This window comes from Somniosus microcephalus, unplaced genomic scaffold, assembly GCF_052327205.1.
Source record: "Somniosus microcephalus isolate GS21.2 unplaced genomic scaffold, FLI_Smic_1.0 unresolved_chr1, whole genome shotgun sequence".
Lineage (NCBI taxonomy): Eukaryota > Metazoa > Chordata > Chondrichthyes > Squaliformes > Somniosidae > Somniosus > Somniosus microcephalus.
The window spans coordinates 55438338-55452748 of NW_028225179.1; the positions used below are offsets into that span (position 1 = coordinate 55438338).

At 44.0% G+C, this 14411-nt stretch overlaps 1 non-coding gene across 1 annotated transcript; it reads left to right on the forward strand.

Annotated features, from left to right (window-relative positions):
* Nucleotides 1-253: 253 nt before the first annotated feature.
* Nucleotides 254-327, forward strand: trnat-agu (transfer RNA threonine (anticodon AGU)). The gene has a single exon. It is a non-coding gene; the product is annotated as a tRNA-Thr (tRNA).
* The last annotated feature ends 14084 nt before the right edge of the window (nt 328-14411 follow it).

Sequence of the window (14411 nt, forward strand, 5' to 3'; positions counted from 1 at the left end):
TAGTTCCCCAGTGTCAGAGGAAGAATTGTCTGATCCCCTCATTTATTTCATATAAGACACAAACATAGGGTAATCATTCAGAATCACCTCACAGATTGACACTGAGATAAACGGGAGACACAGACAGCAATGGAACACATGACGGAATGGACAAGAGAGCTGGAGAAATAAACAACGGCCTGAGAGTCCAGAAGACAGTGACTGGTAGCTGATAGATATTAATGAGTGGAGGCGAGAAATTGTATTGGGATTCGGCCCCGTGGCTTAGCTGGTCAAAGCATCTGTCTAGTAAACTGGAGATCCTGGGTTTGACTCCCAGCGGGGCCATTTTTTTAATGAATCTCTAGGGGTGAGCTTCTTCCCGTGTGAAAAGGCTAAAATTCGTTTAAATGTAACTGCAGCTGCACTAGTTCCCATTCTGGATGAAGGCTCCAATCGCTGCGGGGCCTGGGTCGAATTTCACCACTTCCTAATTTCTGGCGGTGCTGATTTATAACTCTTCACCTATAATCCATCTTTTCTAAGCAGTGCCATGTGTTACTTTGTGGTGGTCAGAGCAGAGCTCCAGTACTTGATGTGTCGCGCCGTTATTGTATAGCGGTTAGTATTCTGTGCTGTGGCCACAGCAACCTCGGTCCGAATCCGAGTCATGGCACAGATTCTTCTTCCTTCCACAATCAATAGCCCTCCTTTACCTTCCTCCTTCAATGTCATTGTAACTTTCCTGCTAACATTCACTTTCACCTACTTAAACCGGTAAATATGCTCTGCTCCCTGCGCAGTTCCTGGGGCACATGTGCCATTCTCCCCAATCTGAGTTGGTGCATTGAAAGCAGTCGATTGATTTAGACCAGTGGGACCTCTCGACAGACAAGGTCTGCGACAGCAGGACCGGCCTTTGGAACCAAAGCAGCCCGATTGTACAAGAACATTCCTTGGGAAATGAAGTGCACTGGGGAGGCTAACTGAACAACTGGGATTGTTCACCTGGTAGTTGCCGCTTTTCCCTAAACAGTTGATGAGCGTGAGCGACGGGATGCGCTACCTAGCTGCGGATGAAGGGTGAAATGTGCAATTTTGGCAAACTTGGTATCAAAAATTAAAATGGTGGATCAGGATTTATCAAGGAGAGTAGGGGACGCTCCGGATGTAATAGACAGGTGAAGGGACGCTCCGGATATACCAAACTGTTTAAGGGACGCTCCGGATTTACCCGACAGTGTAAGGGATGCTTCTGTTGTACTAGACAGGGTAAGGGACTCTCCGGATGTAGCAGACAGTGTAAGGGATACTCCGGAAGTGCCAGACTGTTTCAGGTACGCTCCGAATTTGCCATACATGGTAAGCAACGCTCCTGTTTTACCAGACAGGGTAAGGGCCACTCCGGATATATCTCACAGGGTAAGAGCCGCTCCGGATGTATCAGACAGGGTAAGGGATGCTCCGGATGCATCGGATAGTGTAAGAGACGCTCCGGATGTACCAGACTGGGTAATGTAAGCTCCCGATGTACCAGACAGTGTAAGGGATGCTCCGGATGTTTCAGAAAGGGTGAGGGAAGCTCCCGATTTACCAGACAGGGTAAGGGACCCTCCGAATGTACCAGACAGTGTAAGGGATGCTCAAGAGGTTCTGGAGCGGGTAAGGGACGTTCAGGGCCAATCAGACAGAGTAAGGGACGCTCAAGAGGTATCAGAGAGGCTGATGGATGCAGATTTATTACTTTCTAAACCTCACATTTTTTAAGTGTCAATAAAAGCAAAAGTTGAATCCGAATGTAACAGATGGTCTGCCGTGTCCCACGTGGGGGCAATGAGAAGGTAGAATGGGGCCGGACTGGATATTTGAAGCGCTCAGAAATACATCTATAACTGACACAGATTCCCCCACTCAATACAATAATAAATATTGCAGATACATCTAAACATATTTGTAATCAACAGAAGTGCAAATGCATTTACATCTAACACAACATCAACTCACAAATACGTTCATATCTATTATGGACACACACAAATATACTTACAACCATCACCGGTGATTGTTTGATAAAAAAATACTTTAATTGTTTGTCTTTAAACCCATGATACTTACATGACAGTTTGCATTGACCTTCCTCCTAAGCCGCTGGAGATTGATGGAGAATGATTTTGGTCCTGATCAATCATTTCCTAGGTGGATTAGAACAACATTTGAGCGCAAGTCCAAAGTTAGAAGTCGACGTTATAAACAGGCTCACCTTTCGTAAATTTCAATCTACAATCCACAAAGCGAGATTCATAACCCTAGACTAAAGAGTCACTCTGTCTAAAATACAGGCCCAATCAACTGGTTATCAAAGGCAAATCAAATAGATTTGTCATGTATTGTCCATTGCATTTTGACTGAGACGTGTGCCCGCAGTTCCATTCCGGTTCCAAGCCCACTTATTACTGTCGATGACTTGCCCGGAATGTGCTTGGAGAAGTGTTAGAATCGCAGTACAGCCCTTCCCATTGTCGCTTCCTCTAAATCTCCCTCCAGGATTTCCACCAGTGCATGGTTCATCAGCTTGAGCTACTGTTTAATTTGTTCTCGGCATTAACTGTGCTGATCCTGTAAATTGTCCCACTACACGGCCTCTCCAAATTTGTCGATTGCACCTCGACGGCACTTTTCATACGTAAGCCTGCAACATCTGCCGGAGAGAGATTCAATTTCAACGGTTCTAAAACAATGAGTCGATCGATATCAAACTCGACATCCTCACCTACACGCTATAGATGCAAATCTCTGCGCTCCTCTGCTTCAGTGATTTCTTGTTTCGCAGCGATGGGCAATTTATGCTCTCTGAGGCTGTAATCGCTTCTTTCCGCTGGCAGCGGGCGCTTTGAGAGAACGGGGCCGGACAGGTGGCCTGAAATTCGCTGCTGTCCCGGCCTCACTCACTCCAGGAGCTGGGGAACAGCAAACAAACTCATGGGTTTGTTGCCGCGTCTGAAATGCGGCTCCGAACTGTTGCTATTAACAGAGGATTCTGTAATGATCTCTCACACAGTCGGTATCTCTATAGATTTTGAGTTTGTACAGAACTGTATAGAGAAAAGGATAATACCGTGTGGCTGTTAATGTGTTTTATTAATCTCTACCTGCAAAACATGATTGAACCAGGGACCTGTTGTACTTTAAACGGAAGTGATAACCGCTACACTTTGGAAACTGCTGCTCATTAAATAATTAGAGAAACAGCTCAGAACAGCAATTGTCATCTACAAATACTCTTACCCTGCAATACAGAGTCCATTCCACGTCGAGGAGTAAACTTTACGAAAATTGTTTATTCTATTACATACATCTCATTCGACTGTGTGAGAAGTTTGTTGTAATCGTCATTAATCAACCGGTAACTCACATGGTTAACGAATCATGGGCAAAACTTAAAAAAAATAATTGTGTTGCATGTGATGAATTTTCATCGGTTCACATTTTGCAGACTGTATTTTAGGAGTTGGGGAAAAATGTTCAGTGCTTATGACACCAGGATCTCTTTGCAGCCTTTGGTAAATTCACCAGCTCGCTAACACATGAGAGTAACTCCTGCTTCAATCATTCTTATAAACCCAGCCAATGCGCCTCAATTAAACAACATTGCGCCCCTGCACGATTGGACAACCTGAGATGTGCAAGTAAATGAGCACCAAAAACTCGCACCAATCAAGCACAGCTCTAGTGGCGCAACCGGTTAGCGTGCGGTACTTATATAACAGTGCCAGGCTTCGAGATATGCCGAGGTTATGAGTTTCGAGCTTCACCTAGAGCAGTCAATGCTTTTGCGGTGTGATATTTCGACCGGAGCCGAAGGTGCGAGTGGTGTTTCCACAAATATCTATTTATTAGCTGTTCCACGTGGGCTCTTAGGTTCCTCAGGCCCACCGTGTTCCAATAACGGATGGGAGGTTTAAAGGAGCCCTTCAGTGTTACTTATTGACAGGAGGGCAGGTGGGGCCACTTTTAACTGTTAAACCAGCAACTATCAGGCAAAGAATAATGTGAATGGAAATAGATTCGATTTGAACGCAGTGACTAACTCTTTGGCACAAGTGAGAAGATGTGTAAACTCACGAGTTATCTGTACATTTTTCCGACAACATGTTGAACACAAACAACGATTCACCGGAACATGATGTTGAGAATTACAAGGACGGAAGTTACGTGTAGACAATCGCCCAAACATCATACCACAATTAGGTTGTCGCCGACAGTCTTGTTATGGGGAGAATTGTGAGCAGATTCAGGGAAAGTGCTCATATAAAGAAGTTGATTTAGGAAAAGATAAACATAATTCAAATTAATGAACACGTCCTCTGTGAACTGGGTTCGCACTAGAGCAGAGAAACCTAATGCAACTTCGTACAAAAATCGGCGGCTCGTTGGTCTTGGGGCATGATTCTCGCTGAGGGAATTTTGCAAATTAAAATGCGAGAGCCCCGCCGCATTTAGTTAAAACTCACCAACTCGGTCATCACAACTGGAATTGCTTTTCTTTAAAATGGACTAACACGCTAAATGATTCGGGATTGTGAGCGCACCCGGTTGAAACAGACCCAGAGTGAACCTTGACTGACCACGACCCCGCCCATTATAGACAGGCCTGATTTTATTGCTTATGAAATCGATGGAAAGATAAATCGGGCAGTTTGTATAACGGGCGGCCGATTACGATGCGCGATTTTTCTAGGGCGCCAAGTTGAAGTTTTACTCCACTATGATTTTTCCCTTTAGCTCCGTCATTTCACTCCAGCCAAATGAACTGAGTTTTGGTGTCAGCCGTGGCTCAGCGGTAGCAAACGCAAGCCCCACTCCAGAGACTTGAGCACATAATCCAGGCTGACACTCCATTGCAGTACTGAGGGAGTGCTGCACTGTCGGCGGTCCCATCTTTCTAGTATGACGTTCAACTGAGTCTTCAGATCACATGAGAGTATGCCAAAAAGAACGAGGATTTCTCCCCATTGTACTGCCCATTATTTATCTCTCAACTAAAGACACTAAAACAGAACATCTCCTTATTAAGTTTGATAAATATTTTTGAAATTACATTTCCTCTAAACGATAAAGATATGTTTCTGCTCCCTAATCATTTGTCTTTGTTCCCACTAGTTTTTCATTTGGTGCCAATCGCAGAGGAAGGAAGACAGGTAGGGATGGTTCTCAATCTCCGATTCCCGCTCTACCTTCATTCAAGAACTCCAGTGGTCTGTTTTAATTTTAACAAAATATGAAGAGTGCAGGGGCACAGACCTGAGTCACCAGTGTGATTTTGACGAGATTGCGATTACAAAGCCTATTTTACGCAAAATTCTGTGAAATGCTCGGAAGGTTTATCCACATCAAACGTGTAACGGAATGATGACGAGGACGAGATTCGAACCCTCACGTGCAAAGCACAATGGATTACACTGCGCTCAAACCTTCCCAGGGATATGGGGAGAAAGCGAGGACATGGTACTGAATTTGGATGATCAGCCATGATCTGATTAAATGGCGGAACAGGCTCGAGCGGCCGAATGGCCTACTCCTGCTCCTATCTTCTATGTTTCTATGTTTCTATTTCCTGCAATTTGCATCCATGCAGAAATACTCTGAAAGAAAGTCCCCTTAACCGCTTGTCCTTCCCGTGCACACAGATCTACAATGTTGAAAACGTACAATCAGCTCATATAAGCAAAAGGCCTTCCGTTATCTTCAGGCGAGGGGCTGTCAGATTCAGAACAGGGAAGAAAAAGTTTCGCCTAGTTATTTAAACGACCGCGGCAGGACTCGAATCTGCAATCATCTGCTAACTGAACGATTTGCACCGAAGTCAAACCCCTTATCCATTTGGCCACGTGACCATCTTCTTGCGGTGGAGAGAATTGTGAGCAGATTCAGGGAAACGGCTCATATAAAGCAGTGGATTTAGGAAAATATAAACGTATTTCATATTAATGAACAGATCCCCTGTGAACTGGGTTCGCAACAGCGCAGGGAAACCTAATACAACTTCGTGCCCAAAATCGGCAGTTTGTTGGTCTGGAGGTCTGATTCTCGTTCAGGAAATCTCGCTGCTTAAAAAATGCGAGAGATCCCGGATTAAAAATCCCGGCCTGAACCCCAACCTTAACAACGGGGTCATCACAGCTAATTTTGCACTCCTGTTAAAAAGACTTATACAATTGATGATCCGTGACTCTGCACTCACCCGATTTAATCACAGAATCACAGAATCACAGAAACCCCACAGTGCAGATAGAGGCCATTCGGCCCATCGAGCCTGCACCGACACATATCCCACCCGATCCCCGTAACCACTACACCAACACATATCCCACTCTATCCCCGTAAACCCACGTATTTAATCCCCCTAACACTAAGGGTCAATTTATCATAGCCAATCAACCTAACCCGCACATCTTTGGACTGTGGGAGGAAACCGGAGCACCCGGAGGAAACCCACGCAAACCAGTGCCGGTTCTCTGTAGTGCAATCAAGTCAGTACCATTCCCTCGCACTATCGCCGTATTTGTGCAAGTTTATTTCCCTCAAATGCCGATCCAGTCTCCCCTTGAAAACATTGAGTGTCTTTCATTCCACCACTTCCAACGACAGTGAATTGCAGGTCATCACCAGTGCGTAACTTTGTTTCTTCACACCCCCCTGTATCTTTTGCCTATAATCTTAAATCCCCTAGTCCTTGTACCATCAACTAGTGGGAAAAGCCGTTCCCGGTCTCGCCTATCGAAACCCATCATTATCTTGTACACTTCTATCAAATCACTCCTCAACCTCCTTTACTCTAATGAAAACACATCCAGCTTCTCCCACTTGTCCTTGTAGCTAAGATCCCCCTTCCCCGGAACCAATCTGGTAAATCTCCTCTGCACCCTCTCAAGGGCCTTCACATCCTTCCTAAAGTGTGGTGACCAGATGAGACGCAATACTCCAGTTGTGGCCGAGCCAGTGCTCTATAAAGACTTAGCATAACTTCTCTACTTTTGTACTCAGTACCTCTATATATGAAGCCCAAGATCACAAATGCTTGGTTAACCATTCTCTCAATATGTCCTGCCACATCTAGGGACCTATGCACATTAACTCTCAGGTCTCTCTGTCCCTGCACACTATTTAAAACTGTGCCTTTAAGTGTATATTCCCTCTCCCTGTTCGTCCTGCCAAAATGCATCACCTCACAATTCTCTGTATTAAATCCCATCTGCAAATTGTCTGCCCGTTCTGCTATCCTTTTTATGTCCTGTTGTAGTCGATTGGCATCATCATCACTGTTTGCCACACCCCCAGGTTTGCAGTCATCGGCGAATTTAGAAACTTTACTCTGTATTCCAATATACAGGTCATTTATATATATCAAAAAAAAGGCAGTGGTCCCAGCACTGACCCTTGGGGAAAACCACTGTCTACCATCCTCCAATCTGAAGTACAGCCATTTACCACAACTCGCTGTTTTCTGTCCTTAAGCCAATTCATTATCCAAGCTGCCACTGACTCACCTATTCCATGAGCCTGAATTTTGTTAACCAGCCTTTTCTGTGGTACTTTGTCAAACGCCTTCTGAAAATCCATGTAGCCAACATCCATTGCACTCACTTCATCAATTTTCTCTGTTACTTCATCAAAAAATTCAATTAGATTTGCCAAGCACGTTCTGCATTTTACACAACAATGTTGGCGCTACTTAATTAGCTTAAACTTCTCCAAGTGCACGTTAATTTTTTCCTTGAATTTTGTTTCTAAAACTTTACCCACCACTGATGTTAAACTAACCGGTCTGTAGTTATTGGATCATCCTTACATCCTTTCTTGAAAAATGGTGTCACATTTGCCACTTTCAAGTTCTCAAGCACCTCCCCCACATCTAGGGAAGATTGGAAAATTATGGCAAACCTTCTTTGTCTCTAATAGGCCGCACTCCGCCTCTTAATACCCACTTACTGTTTACATGCCAGTAGTAGATTTTTGGGTTCCATTTTATGTTTCGCGCCATTCTACTCTCATACTCTCTTTGCCAATCTTATTTGTATCTTCACATCCCCTCTCAACTTATTATATTTGGTCTGATTCTGCCTTGAAGAATTCGCCTGATATGCATCATACAACCTCCTTCCTTGTTTAAACATCCCCTTTAAACAGTTAAAAAATGATCTAGGAATGACAGCACATCCCTTTTAAACAGACACAGAATGATCCGGGACTGACAGCACATCCCTTTTAAACAGACACAGAATGATCCGGGACACGCAGCACATCCCTTTTAAACAGACACAGAATGATCCGGGACTGGCAGCACATCCCTTTTAAACAGATACAGAATGATCCGGGACTGACAGCACATCCCTTTTATACAGAAACAGAATGATATGTGAGTGACAGCAAATCCCTTTTAAACAGAAACAGGATGATCAAGGACTGACTGCACATCTGTTTTAAACGGACTCTGAGTGATCCGGGACTGACAGCACATCCCTTTTAAACAGATACAGAATGATCCGGGACCGGCAGGACATCCCTTTTAAACAGACACAGAATGATCCGGCACTGATAGTACATTCCTTTTAAACAGGCAGAGAATGATCCGAGACTGGCAGCACATTCCTTTTAAACAGGCACAGAATGATCCGGGACTCGCAGAACATCCCTTTTAAACAGACGTAGAATGATCCAGGACTGGCAGAACATCCCTTTTAAACAGACACAGAATGATGCGGGACTGGCAGAACATCCCTTTTAAACAGACACAGAATGTTCCGGGACTGGCAGAACATCCCTTTTAAACAGGCACCGAATGATCCGGGACTGGCAGAACATCCCTTTTAAACAGACATAGAATGATCCGGGACTGGCAGAACATCCCTTTTAAACAGACATAGAATGATCCGGGACTGGCAGAACATCCCTTTTAAACAGACACAGAATGATCCGGGACTGACAGCACATCCCTTTTAAACAGACACAGAATGATCCGGGACTGACAGCACATCCCTTTTAAACAGATACAAAATGATCCGGGTCTGACAGTACATCCCTTTTAAAAAAACACAGAATGATCCGGGTCTGGCAGAACATCCCTTTTAAACAGACACAGAATGATCCGGGAATGACAGCTCATCCCTTTTAAACAGTTATACAATGATGGGGTTTATTCTTGGGCCCCAACTTGAAGTTTTAGTCCATTGTCATTTATTTGTCTTCGCCATTTCACTTGAGCCGAATGAACTGAGTTTAGGTGTCAGCCGTGGCTCAGCGGTAGCAAACTCAAGCCCCACTCCAGAGACTTGAGCTCATAATGTGCAGGTTAGGTTGATTGGCCATGATAAATTGACCCTTAGTGTTAGGGGGGATTAAATATGTGGGATAGGGTGGGATATGTGTTGGTGTAGGGGTTACGGGGATCGGGTGGGATGTGTGTCGGTGCAGGCTCGATGGGCCGAGGTGGCCTCTATCTGCGCTGTGGGGTTTCTGTGATTCTGTGATTCTGAATCCAGGCTGATACTCAAGTGCAGTACTGAGGGGGTGCTGCACTTACGACGGTACCGTTTTTCTGAAAAGACGTAACACCGAGACCTCAGATACCATGGCACTATTTTGAAAAGAACGAGGATTTCTCCCCAGTGCACTGCCCATTATTAATCTCTCAATGAAAGAGAAAAAAACAGATAATCTGGTCATTACTGTTGATAAAATCTTTTAAAATTACATTTTTTCCTAAAATTTAAAATTATGCTTCTGCTTTCTAATCATTTGTTTTCCCGCTAGTCTTTCATTGGGTTTCATTCTCAGAGGAAAGAATAGAGAGGAAATGGTGTATCTGTGATTCGCGATCTCTGTTCTACGTTTATGCAATGAGTCCGTGTTTATTTTAGTATTCGCATGAGCAGCGCAGAGGCACAGACTGAAAATCCCAGTGTGGCCAGCAATGATGAGGATGGGATTCAACCCCACGAGTCCAGAGCACAATGGATTAGTACGAATGACCGTCGGATTTAATGGTCGGTTTTAAGCTGGATTCAGAGCAGAGAAGAACAAGTTCCGCCCAATGAGTTAACAGACCGCGCATCACTCTGCTGCTCTCCCCCATAGTCCGACAAGATTTTCCATTCCGCCTATATATTAGTAATTTAAGCCGTGCCATGAGCTAAGTGTAGCAAGCTTGGGAGGAAAATGTGACTTTGGACAGATGGATCTGTAGGGTTTTAGTTTTAGCTCTCTTCACTCTTTAGGGTAATCAGAGCTCAGATCAACCAAAGCTTTAAACTTTTCAAACAAATCGTTTTATTAACATAATAATACAAGTTTTATAGAGAGAGATTTGTACAACCTCAGTGGTGCAACTCAAAACTCAGAATGGTCAATTCTTCTGCTTCGCGAGACGGAGAGATGAATTATGTGTTGGTGTCCTTCTTGGTGTTTTTCTGGTCAGTCTTCCAGATCTCCACTCCGTGTGTCTGTCTCCTGGCCTGTCTCCTGGAATGTGTTCTGCTTTTCACTTTAGAATTGCTGCTCTTGTACCATTGCTGCTGACAGAAACAAGCCTACCAGTGACTTTCCATTCTCTCTCTCCCATGGTTACATAGACTGATACTACCGGACAGCACCGAGTGTATGCGAAGGTACCTCAGAGACTGTCGAGGCCTCCTTATCTGGAGCTTCCAGACAATCTGCAGAACACTTTTGGAATTCGGTCAGCAAAACTACTTGAAGTAAGTAAGTGATCCAGGTCTCTCGGCAATTCTTTAGTTTCCTTAAAACCTGCATTGAAAATTCCAAAATCCTTCCAGAGGGAGAAGATTGAAGAAAATAAATTATTTGATGTAATTAATTACAATAATGAGAGAATCTGCTGTGCGCACTGTTCGAACCTGCCTGGGGAAACCTCATTGGATTTCAAGTCCAACGACATAACCACTCGGCCATCGCAGCTGCAAAAACGCTATCTCCAACAAGTTAAATTCTCAAATCGTTGACCCTGTTTATTATTGGTGATGACAGTTTCGTGATATTTAATTTGCTGCAAGTTCAGCAAATCCAGAAGAATCACAGTGATCATCATTACAATAAAACAAAACTTCCGATATTTAACGGTAATGTAAGATGTTGAGAACAGTACGGAATATTCTGCAGGATAATGACAATAAACAGCAGGAACATTGTGTTCTGCTGCCACAAGACACAGATCAGCCTCAGCCTCTGCTCCCCGCCCGCCGGCTGCAGAAACCTTGTCTCCAGATTATTAACTGATTCTACGTTTGGAGATCAATATTCAGGATAGAGACTGAACACAGCGGGAGAGATCAAATATATAAATCAGTTATTTTAGACCAGAGACAGCGATAGATGTCCTATATTGCTCAAATGCATCAATGTGTAAATATGACATTAAATGTGTTTAAATACAGTGGGGGATTTAAAGTAGATTCGGGGCCAGTAATTTCCAAGGTGATCTTTCCTGTGTCTCTCTTGCCTCTCTCCCGCTTCCTCCGTTGGGATCACAGGCGTTTTTGCACAGAGTTGAACCTAAATCATTCAAGTTCGAATATTGTAATTGTTGCATCACAATAATCAAAATCTTGTTAAAAGTGTTGGCTCATTAGTTCCCCAGTGTCAGAGGATGATTTGTCTGATCCCCTCATTTATTTCATGTAAGACACTAACACAGGTATTCATTCAGAACCAACCCACAGATTGAAACTGAGATAAACACAGTGACATACAGACAACATCGGGATATATGGCGGAATAGACAGGAGAGGAGAATCAATAATAAATGGCCTCATCCTCCAACAGACAGTGACAGGTAGCTGATAGATAACAGTGAGAGGAGGCGGAAATATTGAGGTGTGTTTTGGATTTGTGGCTTAGCTGGTTAAAGCGCTTCTGTGGTTAAACAGAAAATCCTGGGTGCGACTCCCAGCAGGGCCTTTTTCTTTGTCCGAATGAATCTCCAGGGGTGAGTTTCTTCTCGTGCGAAAGGGATACAATCCTTTTTAATGTAACTGCGGCTGCACTACTTCCCATTATGGATTAAAGCTCCATTCGCTGCGGGTCATGGGTCGGATTCCACCGGTGTCAAAATTTCTGGCGGTGCTGATTTTGGCATCTTCACCAAAAATCAATCTTTTCTAAGCAGTGCCATGCGTGACTTGGCTGTGGTTAGGGCAGAGCTGGCGCAGCTGATGTGCGATGCAGGATCGTTTAGTGGTCCAGTACTCTGCGTTGCGGCCACAGCAACCTTAGTTTGAATCTCAATCACGGTATAGTTCGCTTTATATCTTCTGTTCTCTGCAGCACCTGCTGATAGAACACAGCAAGAAATCAATCTTCTCTACATCAAACAGCACTTTTTTTATTGATGGTGAAAACTTATTTACTCCTTCAAACCGTGCGCTCTCACATGCCTGAGCTTGATGCTCCATAATTCAAACCCGCCTCTTGTCCCAGCTTTTTCTTCCGTCCACAATCTATAGCCCTCCTTCACTTTCCTCCTTCCGTTTCTTTGTCACTTTCATGCGGCATTACCTTAACCTAACACTTACTTTCACCTACTTACACCGTTAAGTTTGCTCTGCTACCACCGCTGTTCCTGGCGGCACATGTCCCATTCGCAGCAATCTGAATTGATGCTTTGAAACCAGTCGATTAATTTAGAACTACGGGACTGCTCGACAGACAAGCATTTAGAAAGCAGGGCTGGCTTTTGGAAGCAAAACAACCGGATTGCACAAGAAATTTTCTTGGCCTAATGGATAAAGCATCTGACATCATTGCTAATCATAATTGGGATTGCCGTCCATAGTGGATCATTCGATGTCTCTTTGAAACAGGTTTGCTCACATTCTTGCTTTGGTGTTTCATAGCTGCGGGATGCCCCGTGTTCAAATCCCGGAACAACCCCGCTAGATTTTAGTCAAAACTCAGCTTCTTACAGCTGATCGACATTTCAGAAACCATAAATACTTTCCATTAAAAACATGAGATTTCGTGTCATTAAGCCCATATATTTCGAAATCATAGAGCTTCACTTAAGCAACTGAAAACAAACCAACTGAGAAAAGTTAAAGGCTTCCAGGTGTATTCTGCTCGGTGTATCATTGGACGTCTTGGACCCGTGTTGGATTCCGGCCAATGCGGGACCTTTACATTTTGCATTCTGCACCCATGAGCTGGCCTGAATTGGGATAAGCTTACATTCGGCGTCAATCTTCTTGATACAGCCTCTTCCCTGAATATTAGTCAGTCTTGCTTTCTCTAGCGCTGAAAGGATGCGAGAAGCTGACTTGTGAACTGGTCCTTTGGGTGCCGAATTCAAACCGTACAGGGTTCTGTACTGGCCTGCAATCAAACTGGCATGACCAGCCTGCCTGGTCTGATTAAAAGGGGTGCGCACCTCTTCTTTCGATCAGGCGCATTACTGCCTTCCTGAATTAATGGAATGCCTTTTGCTTGCAGAAGCTCATTCTACATTTTCAGCATTGTTGATCTGGGTGCACGGGCAGGACAAGCGGTAAAGGGGACTTTCTTGCGGAGTATTTCTGTTTGGATGCAAAAAGCAGGAAATGGAATGGCTGAGTTGTCGTAGACGGGAGACGAAAGGTTAAGACGATGGAATGCTAATCCATTGTGCTTATTTATTGTGTTGAATGTTTGATGCTGATAAACCTCCCCAGCATTTGACTGAATCTTACATAAAATTAGCTTTAAATTCTAAACTCGTCTAAACCACTGGTCTTGGCCTCTTCATTGTTCATATCTTGTTTATATATCACGGGCCATTGGAATTCTTCACCTTCTCAAATGAAGGTGAAACAGAGATCGTGAATCGGAGAGAGAACTTCCTTCCTTCTTCCTTCGGTTCATTCGGCTGGAGTGAAATGACGAAGATAAAAAATGATGACATCCAAACAGAAACAATGTGCACAAAAGTTCTCTTCACCGCAAGTCCTGCACGTTACACCCGGATCCACAGCATTGAAAATGTACAGTCAGCTTCTGTGAACAAAAGGAATTTAGATATTTCCGTTACATGAGGTCAGTGATTGTTAGAAATGGTCAGATGTAAAACAGGTCCGATCAACGTTGGAACCCAGTGTGCAAACCGACGGCAGAAGACTGGAAACTACAATTTTCTGATAATATAATAATACACATCAAAGTTAAACACCTTATCCATTATGTGATGTGGTTATTATTATCTGATTTCTAATTGTTCTTGAAATTCCACGGAATTAACTGCCTGCTGAAAAAGCTTTAACTCCACTTGATCGGCTCGGCTCATCCTTGGGCCGAGTGGCGAGTGGTGCAAACACAGCCTGCAACTGAATCATTAATGTTCTTCAAGGAAGGCAAACTACCCCTTGCACTTCTTGCCACACAAGTGGCCC